We start from the raw sequence: 15,495 nt of genomic DNA, 5'->3' as shown, positions 1-15,495 counted from the left end.
GTGTCCTCAGCTGTTTAGTCTCTCTATTGAAGAATGTTGATTATTACACTCTGAGCTAGTTCAAACCTGGAGCTACAGGAGGGCTCTTCAGAATTGATTGTGGCATCTCTACCGTGTGGTCAGACCGTGGCCCGTGACATGTTTTGTGAATTCTCCGGCCAAAGCTCCAAATAAACCGTCAGTGTTTGCCATCAGAGCTCCAGCTCTCCTCGTGTCTCTCTGAGTCCTGACTCCATCAGAGCTCCAGCTCTCCTCGTGTCTCTCTGAGTCCTGACTCCAATTGCTTCAGGAGTTTCCCCCACAGTACAGATGTATTCATAATTTGACTTGCTTCATTGTTTAATCAGAAATACTTGAATAATCCCAGGTTTTCGTGCACAATTTAAGAATGAAAAACAGAAGAAAATAAAGTAAAAATGTCCAATAAAAGATTCAAACAAATATATATAAACGTCCAATTAAGATATTCAATGTTATCACAGCATGTTATACTGAGCTAATGTTTAAAATGTTAAAGAACAAGTTGTGAAATGTAAAGAAAGAACTTTAGATTAGATGGAAATGTTTGAGAGACCACCAGGTCATTGATAATAAATAACAGCTTTGGTTTGATTCACACAAAGTATTATCCAGCTCACAGAGAAGAGATAACATCTGATCCTTTACAACAAACACTAAATGCCTTCTTTAGGTTTTAACTAACACTGTAATGATTCTAGTAATCCACATTTTTTAACATTAATCTTGATTGTTCAGGCAACTGTAAGGGAGTACAGTTACCTTCATTCTGATTATCACGTTAAATGTATTAAACGCTTATATGCAAAAGCTTTTGGACGACGTCTCTACATAGCTTTTATTCAAAATGTTTAATTAGAGTCGAGAGGCCACCAGTTCATTGATAATAAATCTAAACAGCTTTGGTTTGCAGTGTGACTCCAGATGAAGCTCTTGGGAACTCGCAGAGCTCCTGCACTTGTATATAAAAGGTGATATGGGAGCCAAACGTCTTGAAGAGGGTAATTAGTCGACAGTGCGAGGCGGTAATCACCTTGTGACGGAGATAAAAGGCCAGAATGGGATTCCAGAGGTCATGTGTTAAGTCCTGCTAAGAGCTCAGAGGGCGAAACGCTGAAACACCGGCCGCTCTGCTGTGTGAGCGTTTCAGAAAACACCGGCACACTAACATGAAAAATATCAATTTCACATTTGGTTTAACGCTTTCACACTTTGTGTCACCGACACCCGGAGAGCAGGGCTGTGGAAGACAAAACACCGCTCCTGGATAAGGATCATGTTAATGCCTATCAATTAGGATCAAAAAGGGATTAAGCGGCATGGCTTCAGCGGCAGGACGGAGGGAGAAGTCACTGAATGCTAGAGGTCACACCCCCGACTTCATTAGGCCTGACCTTTTCCTGCTCATTGTGTGGAGGGAAGAGACCCTGCCGTTTGTGTGAGGCTTACGGGGAGAGAGAGAGAGAGAGAGAGAGAGAGAGTCAGATATGAGAGCTGGTAGAGATCAGCGCAGATATGAAATATTCACTTTCAAACGTCCACCGAGACTGATTAGGTTACTGCAACTCGGAGCAGGTGGGTATTTACTCATAAACCCCCCGACCTCACCTCAGAGGAGTGAGATTTACTAATTAGTCACGGTGAACCCCCCCCACCCAACCTTCTTCCACCCTTCGTTGACGAACTCTAGCTTGCCGTCTTAATTCACAAAAAGGTCAAAAGGCAAAAGGAGGAAGGTGTGTCCAGGTGTGTTCCAATAAGCCCCAATTAGGGAGAAATGCAAGCCCACCCTCAAAACAACTTGAAAAGTTTCAGTCAAGCTGCTAAACTCAGGCAATTAAAAAAGTGGTTCTTTTTTGCATATGTAGAAATTTAGTTTGCACACAAACCCCTTTGCACAAAGATCATATTTAAACTAAATTACACGAGAGCACACATGTGGATTTTTACTCTTTAACAGGAGTTAAGGGGTTGCATCATTAAATCTCTGCGATGTTAGTTTAAAACCTGCAGAAGTTTGAATAAAACATGTTGAATTGTATATGTTGAGTAAATTCAAGATTTTAAACCAGGATTTCTGCCTTTTTTTGGGTAAAAAGAAAACCCAAAATATTATCTTAACGTTGGTTTTTAAATGGTTTTCAAAGTATAAACATGTTCATTTGATATTTTCTCTCCAAAGTCATATTCTTTTAGTAAATGCAAAATGTTAGACGAGGATTTTAGCATTTTTGAGGTACAGAAACCCCCAAACTATTATTATGTCGTTTTTTATATGGTGTTCAAAGTACCGTTGTTATTGTGAAACTCCACGACAACACATTGAAGCGTTCCTTCATTAAAATGGGTAGAAAGTCAACTGATGGTTTATATGTTAATGTTTGATTTGCACACAAACCCCTTCGCACAAAAGATAATATTTAAACTAAATTACAGACGAGCAAAAGCACACATTTGGATTGTTCCTCCTGAACAGTGGGGTTGCATCATTAAATCTCTGTAAAAGCTTTATTAAAAACATGTTTAATTTTATATAGTCAAATTTTTAGAGTAAATTCCAGATATTAGACGAGGATTTTAGCATTTTTGAGTTAAAAAATAACCGAAATATTATCGTAACGTCTTGTTTATATGGTTTTCAAAGCACCACACTACAGATGTTATTAAAACGTAGGATAACAAATGGGCTTGTTCCGTGATTAAAATGGTAGAAAGTGAACGGATTAACATCTCAAAATGTTTCTATACCTCTTAATATCCCTTTATGCTTTAAGTATAGGTCGAGATCTATATAGGGTTACAAGGACACTTTGTACTTTACAACCTTTGCTGAGAAACTGAAGTGCAGGGTTACATCACCAACAGTGCATAATACAAGTACCCTGATTACTCCAATATCAAATGCAATGCAGATAAACACAAGAGGAAATAAATACAAGGTGTTTTTTGTACAGAACAAGAAACCAAGATATTTAGGATCAAATTGGATTTTATTGATCGGACAACGTGCCTTTCATGAAGCTCATTCAGCCGACACACCAACACTGAAACACACGAACACAGACTAGTTTAAAAAAGCAGAAAATGCTCCGTTTGAGTTTAACACACAGTTAAGCTCACACACACTACTTTATGAACATATAGGTTCACCTGCTGAATTAAAAACAGAACACATGAGGCAAAGAAAGTGAAAACCATGAAGCAGACTCAGGAAGTAGAAGTATGGATTCACTTTGAAAGTATTATCCTACAGAACAGAACAGCTGACAGAGAAGAGAGAACATCCTTTACAACAAACACTATGATGTTTTTAGGTTTTTAGTAACACTAGCAATCCCCAATTTCTAACAGTAATCTGATTGATATCATGCGACTGTAAGGGAGTACAGCTACCGTCATTAGCATCCTGATTATCCCGTTAAATGTAGAATATTAAAAGCTTATATGCAACCGTTTTGGACGACGTGTCTTCACATGCAAGCGTTTACCCAGCACTCTGAGAACTCAGTAAAAAGAAAAGCCGGAGTTCATCTCAGGCTAGAAGTTTCTTACCCAGGAAGTGAGCACTTGTTTGAGCGTTTATGAGAGGGTTATAGACGAGCACACTGCATTACAAAGTCAATCCGATTGCAGTCAAGAGAGTTTGATTTAAATCCAGCCCATAAACAAGTCTCTGATGGTTGCTCTGTTTTTAACTCAGCAGGTGAACCTATATGTTCATAGAATAGTGTGTGTGAGATTAACTGTGTGTTAAAGCAAAACACAGCAGCTCAGATTTGATTTCCGCTTTCTTAAACTGTCCTATGAGCTCATTGTTAGGCTACTTCTTTAGTATGCTTCATGAAAGGCAGGTTCTCCTATCAATATAATCCCAAATATCTTCTTTTCTAAAGTCACATTGTTCTGTTGTCTTACATAAAAAAATATCTTAACGATATTTCCGTTTATTTTCACTACATTCTGCCATTTTCAACGTGCATGTCCATTCTGCAACAGATTTAAAACGTGCAAAACAATCAATAAAATCCAACTATTAATGCATTCACCTACAGGTTGGGCAACACGTGCATTAGGGCACGTTTGCTCTCGCTGTGTGCAGAGGCTTAATGTCCCTGACAGCCACTGTTGTGCTACGTGGCATTAAACACAGTGTGGCTTTCACACCGCTCTTAACAGGGAACCAAAACAAGTATTTAAGAGGGTAAAGGTCAGCTAAACCTCTCAGGGAGTCAGGAGGCCCCTCCACAGCACAATATACAGTACTCTAAATGCATCATGCAAGGGGAATATTATACATTTAAAGTGTATTTGCAACTTTAAAAATAGACGATTTTTACGACGAAGAATAAAAAAAATTGCACAAAATTACACTTTTTATGCCGTTATAAAATAAAATAAAATATTTACAGTGCGTGTAATATATATAAAGAGTAGGAGAATAAAATAGTGTCGTGAATTAAATAAAAATGCATAATACGGTCGTACAAATCAGATATAAAACAGCATCCTATTATTTTAAATGTATTTTCTGAATTAACAGATTCATTTGGACGAAGCTCGCCTCGCTTAAAAAAAACGCATTTATTTAATTTAAATCAATTAATTTGCCGTCATCTTTTGATTTCATATTGTAAAACACAATTTAACGGGGTCAAACAACACCTGTAATAATCAGACATTTTAAACACGGGACTATACAAACAAAACATATTTACGTTGCTTTTCAAAAATCTCAAATTGCAAAGTTTGTGTTTCAGATGCAGCGTCGATCGCTTTTGCAAAAAAAAAATCGTACAAACATTTTCAGATAAATTCTTTTTTTATTTTCCAACTGCTGTATATTTTATTATCTGCTTTGAATTTAATTGCGGCTTTAAGAATGTACTCAAGGCTTTATCGACGTGAATTTCTAGCAAAAGAATATTCGATGAAATGTATTTGTGAGTCGGATTAAAAGAACGAAAAATAGGACTTTCTAACGCTAAAATAAAATGAGAATCTATCGCGCAGAACTCAAAAACTAACCCTATAAATCATTTCATTAACTCAAACGTATTTCCACATTTTGAAATCTGTTTCTCTGTAAAAGTCGTGGCGTTTTTTTAAACACTGAACATTTTCCAGCGAGTTCAGATTTTCTGTTTTCTGCAAAGCTTCATTTCACTTCATCTCTTTCGCCCAAATCTAAGATGGACGCCGCTGGCTGTGAGTTATCGATGGCCAGTGCAGAATCACAGCTGTGCAGTGGTGCTCTGAAGGAGGAGGGAACAGGCAAATGGATCCATGTGTTGGCAGTCTGCCAGGAGACTCCTTAAAATACAGCGAAGGCCTTGATTTAAAATATGCCACGCCAATGTCAAAGGAAACTGCGTCACTACGAAGCAAAGGATTCTGGGATTATCAACAACCCACAGCTTTATAGGAACACAATGGCTGCACGACAGAGCTCAGAAACAACATTTGTGCACAGAAATAACCCCAGAAATCTTTTCATTCCAGCTCAGAGGCAGCATTAGAAGCTGTTTCCTCCAGACATCATGATGAAGTTGTACCTCGTGACTGTGGGTGGAGACAGCGAGCCAATAGAAACGCGGGACGTTCGGCTCGAAGCTCGTCTTGCATCAGCATTTTCTCGGGCTAAGCCTCAAGTGAAAGTTACCAGATCCATATCCATGATTATCTTATGAAGAGATCACCAATCAGGGAAAAAGATTGCCGCTGACGAGTGAATGACGGCGCTGAATTTGATCAGTCCTCATCACGTCACGAGCCAGAGAAAACTCCTCAGTAAATAGTGCAGTGTGCAGATTTCCCTCAGGCACTCTGCAGCACCTTAAAGCATTCCTGGAATAGCTCCTCTGCACTTTTAACTTCAGCCCAAATGTGCTTTAATGAAAGGTCAAGAGGGATCTTACCATGGGGCGGTCACACTGCAACGGAGAGGGCATGGAGGCATGACAGGCTGCAGGACAACCCTGGGTCTCTGTGAGAATAGAGAGAAAACACTGTGGTTTAAGAGTCAAGATACACACCGCGGGGGTTAATAATAAGCTGAGAGAATACGAAAGGAAATGCATTCAATTAAAAACCTTTTATATTTGTTTTTCGTGGATTTCGCTAAATTTACAGTCGAACAGTTAACAAGATATCATGTTGTAGAGGTTTAAAATATTATTTTTATACCAATAATGCTTTTGAACATCATCGTAATAAAAGCCTGAGCTGTATGTAGTAGTTCTATTCACATTAATACAAAGATATTTAAATGTTTAATTCAAGCCGTAATAGGAATTGTTTTAAGGTAATATTAAGAAATGCATCACTTAATGTAGGACAATGCACAAAACCTCATTTAGTCAGATGCATATAAAAGCTAATGATTGCAATTATTAAATAAATACTGCGGAAACAGATTTGTTTTATGCATTCGTAATCATTATAATTAAAAACTGCAATGTCAGACGTTTTGCCAACAAAAATGCATATTCCCGTGTTTTTCTATTCCCTTACCTTAGCTAATTGCAATACCAGTCATTTGTGTGAGACACTGGATCAGGCCCTGCAGAAACAGAGCATGCTTTGAGTGTGTCTGTCCTCTCAGGTTAAAAAGAGAATACCATAATCACAAGAAGCAGTCAGAGAAGCTTTAAGGGTTATGACAGGACGAGCTGACAGCAGATATGCAGTAAGTAGGTGTTAATGAAGAGATCTGTCCAGGCTGGCCACTGATACAGCAAACTGATAAACATCAGAGACTCGCTGAGGGGAAGTAACTCGTAATGTCAGAGAGAGGCGAGGAGCACTCTTACATGCCTCAGATAATATCCAAAATCACTGTGGGCCGTGAGAATAAGTGCAAAAACTAATATTGCATGGTGCAGACTGGAGAACACATGCATGTCGTTTTAATAAATCCACTGAAAAGCAGGTTGATTATGAAACGTAACTTTACAGGAGTGCAAAAAGCTTGTCTTCGATCAACCAGTGTTCAACTTTTTACGAGTTGGTATTTAAGTACGTTAAACATGTGATAATAACAAGGCCTTAAAAATCTATGTGCTTTAATTAGTCCACTAAAAGTTAGGTCCAAAAAAACGTAAGCAAGACGGTTTTCTTCCATCCTCTAGCTTTCCACTTTTACGAAAAGAATTATAGGTTATTATTAAAGCAGATAAGTTCAAAACAAGGTGATGGTAACACCTCAAATATAACCCGTCACATGCACCTTTTCGACAAATGCAATCTAGATTAGGCGGCTGCAGGTAATTAGTCCAAAATGTACCGAAAAGGCTAATTCATACACAATTACAAAATGTTTTTTACAGCTGCTAATGCGTTATCGTCAACGTTTGTAAATTATTTCACATTGCGTAAAATGTTACTTGTGTTTCGGTGGCGCTACATGTTTAAAAAATGCTTTAATTATAAGCAATTGTTTTTTATTTCTTGCAAACTGTCTGTACGGTGTTGTTGATAGGTATCCAGAAACAGACTAGAGGTGAGCCTATTTGCAAGATACTGTATTCTATATATACAAATACAGAGAAAGCAGAGAGAAAGAATTTCAAGGAGAAATTCAAGATCAGAAGCCACTGCTGATATTTTTAGAAATTTGAACACATTTTAGGAAGCCTTTGGCACCAATTGCCAGTCATGAATCAGACAAAATGGCTACCACGCGTCCCAAAACAAAACGATACGTAGCATGGAGCAAGAAGTAGGGAATGAAACACCCATCAAGTCAAGAATTACATGAAAAATGCCCAGTATTTGGATTGCTTTGGTGAAACATAGCGATAAATAATCATCAAATCGTCTAAACGCACAATATTTAAGTTGGGAAAACCTTTTAAAAGGATGTCCATTAACCGTCTCTTCAGTGCAGATCTCCTGGGGTGTCCCTGAAGTGTAATGTAACCCCATGTTTTTCTGCTAACATCAACTCATGGATAACAACAATGCTATAGCAGCCATCTTGCCCCAAAAGAGCAGACACTGGGGAGGAGGGAGAAAGGCTTTGAGTCATATGACTACTCAATGCTCAAATCTGCAGTGACAGAGCAAAAGCGTCTAGACAAGTCTGAGGGAGCAGCAGCAGACCAGGTACACATTACCTGCATTTAACACATTGTTTTGGGTTGAATGCATGACTAAATTGATGCAAAAGTGCCACATTTTGGGTAGAAAACAGTATGACGATAGACCCTTTCCGCAGTCTGGACGAGCCTTGTTCGAAATAAACATCGCAATATATCAAATATGCCAAACTCAACTACAGATAGCGTGAAAAACAATACAAACATGCAGATTTATCCATTTAAAGTGATGACTCAGCAAGATTAAACATATTTAAAGTGACGTCAAAGCTATGCATTTGAATATAGTGTGAAATAAATATAAATAAATAAATATTAATATATTGATGCTACCAGGAGGTTCTATTGGGCTATGAAGCTACTTGTGGAAAGTTTAAAGTAAACACCGAAAGCATTAAGATGCCAAACGCAAGAAAAACATGAATAAAATGTTGGTTTTTTAGGTGTGTAATCAGGATAAATGAATAAATGCCGTCTGATAAACTCTATTAAATGCATGCATCTGACCCCAGCATTCAAATATTAGTGTGTATGCTGTATGTGCTAATAAATAAGCTAAATATGTATGTACTAAATATGCTACCAGACAGTTTTATTGGACTATGAAGCTACTTGTGGAAAGTTTAAAGAAAACATCGAAAAACATGAATTAATTTGTTTAGGAGTGTAATCAAGATAAATGAATAAATGCTGTGTGATAAACTCCATTTCATGCATGCAGTGGATCTGACCCCAGTCTCAACCAACCTTGTGCAGGCTGCAGTCTGGATGGTGCACTCCTCCTGAACTCAAGGCTGACGGATGATCCCCTGCAGAGCCTAAACAAGAGCAAAGGAAGAAGGAAACATGTCAAACAGGGTTCATTTCACATCACCTCTAAAGCCACACACACACACTCATTTAGATTAGTTGGGATGTTGCCACCTGTGACATATGAAATATAAAGCGGTGGTGTGGGGCATTTTAATCATAAATGAGAGGAATAAAGGGGGATAATGTTGCAAAATAGGCAGTTTCTCGCTCAGGTAATGAACAGGTGGGGTTAATGAACAGCGTCATCATCAGCACAGGTGCGTCACCTGCACCACCTCCAAACAAAACAGCTAGCTTACAGGGTGCAATGTGGGAGAAATATGCATTAAACGCGTTCTTTAAACAGCTAAAAATGATTAATGTAAAACTCAGTATGATAATGCAGAACAGGGTTGTTTATTTTCTAAGCAAAGCGTGCACAAAACAACATTTAAAGGCGAATGCTGCAGCAGCGTTAGCTCAGTGCACTAACTTGTCTCACCTACCTGGGAATAAAGAGCTGTCTGCTGCTGACACACTGCAGGAGAAAAAACTTTCACAGCGTTTACAGAAAATACATGTATATCTCAGCAAGGCGACTCTTTTTGGCGAAGGCGTTCTCTAGGAGTAGCGCGAGAAATAAAAATCCATTTCCAACGAGCGTCTTCCTCGAACAATTGTGAAAACAGATGCAAATTAAAACTCCATCTCCAATTTTTATCAATTTCAGACAGACCCCAGACAGTCTCCAAGCGGGGACGTGCCTGCTGGTCCCGCGCGTGCACGTGGAATGGCGCGGGAAGCGGTGATAACAGATATAGACTGACAGCAGCAAGCAGCCAATAGGAATCGAGGAAAAGAGAAATCGAATCTAGCAGCCAATCAGAGAGGCAGATAAGCATGAAACCCCGCCCCCTCCGCCTACTCACAGTAGTGTTGACAGTGCACTGAATAAAACAACAGTCTGAGTTAAGCAGATCTGAAATGTGGGTCACTGACTGCAGACTATTCACCCATTGCAGATGAGTGTATTGTGTATAACAAAGACTAGTAATACCTCAGACATGTACATAAATTATACGGGTAATTGTACACAATAATACCTAGATGCAATTAACTTAAATAACCCTAATTTCATATGTTTTTGAATCTAATTTCTACAGATTTACGTAACATATGAGGATAAATAACCACGTCGATTTTCCCTTTTCCCACTGTGCCATTTTGTTTTAAAGCAGCAGTTACAATTGTCAGTGATATGCATTGTTTTAATTCTTACTGCATAATGCTTTGTTGCACAAGACTTCGTACAGTTGAAATTATAGCAATGGTCCTCGCATTAAATTGTGCTTTATGAGTACCAGGATGTATTACTCTTGCTTGCTTATTGTATTCAGCATACATATGCATATTGGATTGTCTTTGGATATCAAAATAGAATATATTCCTTTCAATTGAAGCTCTGATCCCTGACCAGTTTCCAATTAAAACCATGCATTGATACCCGAATTGTTCCTTGTTGATAAAACAGAAACCTACAGTACTAAGTCTGCCAAAAGAAATTATATTAAGTCAATAGTGTCCATGATATATCCACATGGTTACACATTCATTTGACCTCCCCTAACTATGAGTCTGCTTCAACAATGTACATAAAAACACAATGCATTATGATTATTATTTTGTATAATCTTTCATTTGCAAAATAAACTCCACAACTCCAGTATCACGTTCTCAAGATAGTAGCTGACCCTCATGAGCAAAAAACGCTTTGTCTCACACACAAAACAACTTCCAAGTTGGCATTTGAATCAAATTTTAGAGGCGTACAGACAAGTTTGTTGTAAAGAATCTCTGTCCTTCGGATTGAAAATAACAAGTCTTGTCTCCTTCGGCTTTGCACCCTTTAATTGGCATTGTTATGGAAAACCGCTGGATGTGGATAGGGCACACAATCATTGAGGTCACCATAATAGAGAGTGACAGCTCCCCTTTTCACATCTTTTTGGACGTAAAATCAAAATTCCTGGGAAAGTGAATCCAGGAAGCGGAGAAATATCTCAGACAGCTTTGGGAACAGCTGTTTAAGAAAGTGTGGGATACGTATTGATATGATTTGCATTAAAATGAAGGAGAAACACTGGATATAGAAGATTCTTCATGTACGTACAGCATGGAAACTGTGTGTGTGTGTGAGGCTGAAACATCACGCATTTATAAGCAGCAGCACTCGTCCCTTGCCTGAAATCTAGATAGCAAAAACTGCATGTGACACAAATCAGGGAGCTTGCATTTCATACTTTTTAAAGAGAACACAACATTTGCCGACTCAACATTTTGCCTACAATCCCCACAGTTGAAATTCACACACCGTCTTGCAGGGAAAACCCCTTTACGCTTTCTCAAATTAAAAATCTCATGGCTGATCCACTCCATCGCCCTGGCTTTCAGATATTGACCTTGTGCTGCTACAAAATAGCATCTTCCTCACTGCGGGACGCCATAATGAGCCGATACAATGAGGCTTCAGTTCACTGCTCACCTCTCTTTGGTGTCTCTCGGGGGCTTTGTTGACGTTTGTCAGCCAAAGGAGGAATTTGGGGGTTGGAAAATCTACTGTAGTCTCGCTGCAGACAACAACTTTTACTCTCAGAAAGGAAAAGGAGGAAGAAAAACCTGGTCAGAGATAAAAAGATAAAAAGGCTTTGACCTTACAGGGAAGGAAAATCAAAGGAGGGACTTGAATAAAGACTAAGTACCATATTGGATTTCCAAATTTGAAAATGGAGTGTCTGATGCATGCATATAGTTGTTGTTCTATTAAACATGCCTCCTTAAAGAATCATGGGACTGACAGTCATGTGTCAACCCCTCACATCTACACAAAATCTGACTTATAAGCATACCAGAAACCACATTATAGAAAGAAAACCTGCAATATTTTTCATCAATGAATCCTGCCAGTCAACCCTGTAGTTGTACTCTTTTACTTTATTGAACAATTATTCCAATACATATGAAAAAAAGGCACATTAACATCAGTGTTCATTTGATAAATTCAAAAGTGAGGGCATTATAAACACAAAACAGAAGAAAAAAAAAACGAGTGGTCACTCAGGAATAGGTGTTTAGACCTCTGTATAATTAAGAAACGCATCAAATACTGGGGAAATGTTAAGAAAGTGACATTTGTGTATGAAATATTTGGCTAAAATAATGAAATTATTGATTCAAAATTTAATTTTTGTTTAGTTTTTCAAATTGAAGGACAAATTTGATATCATCATATGTTAAAACCGGAACGTGTGGCTTAATATAAGTTCACCAATATTGGAAAGCATCTCAAAATGTGTGGATTACAGTACAAACAAAGAAAACATGTCCTAATGTTTGCATCTGTATTTACATGACCTGTCAAGAAGCTCCCTCTTTTGTAGCGTCTCCTACCCACAATGCATCACTGCACCAAACACAGTTCGTCCATGTTGTTGCTCTGCTCGTGAAATCTCCGCCGCAGATAGTTTCATGTTTCTACCGTCAAAATGGTGAAATATTAAACATTAAATGCACTTCTCCGGTTTTGTAGTGAGACTCTAAAGCGGGACGCGCCTTCCAACATGACAGAAAATACTCAGGGTGAGTAAAAACATTGCTTTTTAATCGACATTACTAATGTTGCTAATGTAGCTTTGTTAGCTCACATGGCTAGGCTAATGTTGCTAATGTTTAAGACAGTCTTGTATTAAAAGTAGGCCACGTATCAAACCTCATTTATGCTTAAGTATTGATATGTAATTTTATGTTAATCCCACACATGGTGACGTTTGTTTATGTTTGCTAACATTACGTTAATTATAACAAACCCTTGCAATAGCTTAGCTGCTAGCGCTACGTTATTAGCACTATAAAACTGAGCTTGATTACTGACATTAATCAGAATAAATATTCACTGATTGATGACAAGGGGAAGTCATTGAATGATGTACGTTTTTTAAATGTTTAGTATATTTCAGTTCAGTTTAGCTGGCTTAAGGTTGTTAGCAGCTGCGTTTACTTGCAATTGATCTACTGTACCACACGTTTTAATGTATATAGTACACTAAGTTTACAGTTTACACTAAGTATATTAGAGAGTTTTCTTATGTATTCTGTATATTTTAAAGTGTTAAGATACTCTTCTGAATACAGGTATTTTTTTAACTGAGAATATGTATATATTATACTTAATTTTGCAATGTTTATCTTTAATTTATTTGTATTTTATTAGTAATTTTGTAATTCCTGCAGATTGACTGTCAAAATGCTCCTGTGAACTTTGTGTCAACTCTGTGAGCTATTTAGCTATCCTAGCTAGCAATATTATGCCTACAAGATTCAAAGGCTTTTTTGTCACAGTAGCTATAGTGTAGTTTTTTTAAATGAAAATCTCAAGTCCCAGGCTCCTACAACAATGCAACACAAATATATATAACGCATAAAACAATACAAAACTATTAAAAGAGTGCAAGAGAAGGCTGCAAGACTAATAAGATAAGAAGTACTTTATTGATCCCAATGTGGAGAGGTGAACTATATGCATGTCAAATTGACTAAGATGAGCAAAGATAGACTGTGTAATCAAAATTAAATACTGTACAGCTAGTGTAAATGGTAAAAAAAACAGTTTCATACTTGAATGACTGGTCGAGAGTATCTCTGTCTACTTGTTTGCCATGTTAAAGTTACTCTTGAAGTGTTATTGATGCTATAACTATGTTTTTAAAAGGGAATATTTGATCCTTCAAGTCAGGTGTTTGGGCTTCAAATTCAAGCTAACATTAGCCTCCGACCTGATGGAAGCTATCACATTTCACACAAGGCAATCATTTAGAAAGACCACACAGTCCTCTGACTTAAAATGACTTCAATATAACTACTTTACCTAAAATAAAGGTAGCTATTAAGTGCTTTTTGATGAGTTTTTTGTTCTTCCCACCAGTGTTGTGACTGAAGGCACGACTGCATGTGCGTATGAGGGATCCAGTTATATGACGCAGTTTACTCTGGTGTTTTGAATTCACCCTAGCTTTGTTGTTTTTGATAAGCATTGGAGTGTAGTGGCTGTCAGAACAAACTTAGCGTGTCAGGTATAGGCCTGTCACGATAATACATTTTGTTGGACGATACATTTTCCCGGAAATTATTGCGATAATATTGTCGGCACCGTTGTAAGACCATTTTAGACCACTGACATAATGATAATATATAATAATAATTCAAGTACATCCTTTCAAACAGAACTTTTTATTGAACATTCAACATTGTAAATGAAATGTGAAATAATATTCAAATATATAAATTATATATAATAAATAAAACAAATTAATTAAATGCGACTTCCCGGCTCATTGAAGTCCGTAGGTTGGCCTCGTTCATTTGGCTTGAATCCAAAATACTCCCACACCGGAGATGTGGAATTAGGTTTTTGTAACCAATTCCACTTCACTTTAAATTCCCCTCGAGCAAGTCACACGTTGTCTCCTGTCTGACTCCTGACCTGGCTGTGTGTGAGCCTCACAGCGCGCGTGGCCGGCACACACAACGCGGCAGACACTGGCTAAATGCTGGTCACATCTTTATGTAAACGGCAATGTATCGAGCTCAAAAAAGTTATCGAGTCCATTTTTATTTATCGTACGATAAGTCAATTTATTGATTATCGCGACAGGCCTAGTCAGGTATAGCCAGAATCTTTACAGAAGACGTGAGCTGGTGAAATGAGGGTAATGCACGCAAATATATCCATATAAGTAACATTTCCTGTGTCCCTGTGATTGATAACACATCCAGGCTGCTAGCAAGAGATATCAAAACCAGACTGTAATTATTACCTGAATGCAATTAATGTATGTGATTATGTACGTATGTTTTATGGGTGATTGGGTGTCTGATATTTGCCAAACCAATTCTCCTCAAAATGAAAGCATTTTCTAGCAGGTTTTGTAACTTCATGATCAGGTTATGTCTGAGCCAGGGTTTCCGTTAAAATTTTTATTTTACCGGACAAATTTGAAACTTACCGTTCGAGTTTCAATAATAATAATAAGAATTGTGTAGCTGAGTTTCCGTTAGCAGGTAATTACCGGACTATGACCGGATATGCTGATGTTTAAAACTCAGGTAATGGAAGTGATTTTTATATTGCTTCAGTTTTATAATCGTAACATACGAAGAATTCAGATTCATTTTTCAATAAATGATTCTATAAACAACAAACAACATAATTATTACATCAAAGAAGAAACTACTTGTAGTAGACGAAGTCCATTATTCAAAAGTTTACATTAACTTTGAATAATTACACGGGAGAAACGGATCCTCTCTCTCTCTCTGACTGTCAAAATGCTGCTTTTAACTTTGGGATAAATATAGTCTCTCTCTCTCTCTCTCTCTCTCTCTCTCTCTCTCTCTCTCTCTCTCGTCTCTCTACTCGTCTCTACGTCGTACGTACGTCGTACGTCGTACGTACGTACGTACGTACGTACGTCGTACGTACTCGTACGTACGTACGTACGTACGTACGTAGTAGTAGTATAGTAGTACTAGTACT

The 15,495-nt window shown here is 37.8% G+C and overlaps 1 protein-coding gene and 1 long non-coding RNA gene across 4 annotated transcripts in view; one reads left to right on the top strand and one right to left on the bottom strand.

Moving 5' to 3' along the window:
* Window positions 1-9,678, bottom strand: part of LOC104951481 (uncharacterized) — a 62,817-nt gene extending 53,139 nt beyond the window's left edge. For all 3 annotated transcript variants that reach the window (XR_799030.1, XR_799029.1, XR_799028.1), the window contains exons 1-4: window positions 9,413-9,678; window positions 8,862-8,932; window positions 6,529-6,577; window positions 5,934-6,001 (exon numbers count right to left, since the gene is read on the bottom strand). This is a non-coding gene — a long non-coding RNA (uncharacterized lncRNA). The remainder of the gene's footprint in view (window positions 1-5,933; window positions 6,002-6,528; window positions 6,578-8,861; window positions 8,933-9,412) is intronic.
* LOC104951482 (keratin, type II cytoskeletal cochleal-like) overlaps window positions 1-15,495 on the top strand; it is a 26,970-nt gene that overhangs the window by 9,248 nt on the left and 2,227 nt on the right. The window lies entirely within an intron of this gene.

The sequence above is a fragment of the Notothenia coriiceps genome, unplaced genomic scaffold, assembly GCF_000735185.1.
Source record: "Notothenia coriiceps isolate Sejong01 unplaced genomic scaffold, NC01 NC01_scaffold00018999, whole genome shotgun sequence".
NCBI classification, from domain to species: domain Eukaryota; kingdom Metazoa; phylum Chordata; class Actinopteri; order Perciformes; family Nototheniidae; genus Notothenia; species Notothenia coriiceps.
Note: the sequence above shows the minus strand (reverse complement) of the source record. Positions and strands in the feature narration are given on the sequence as shown.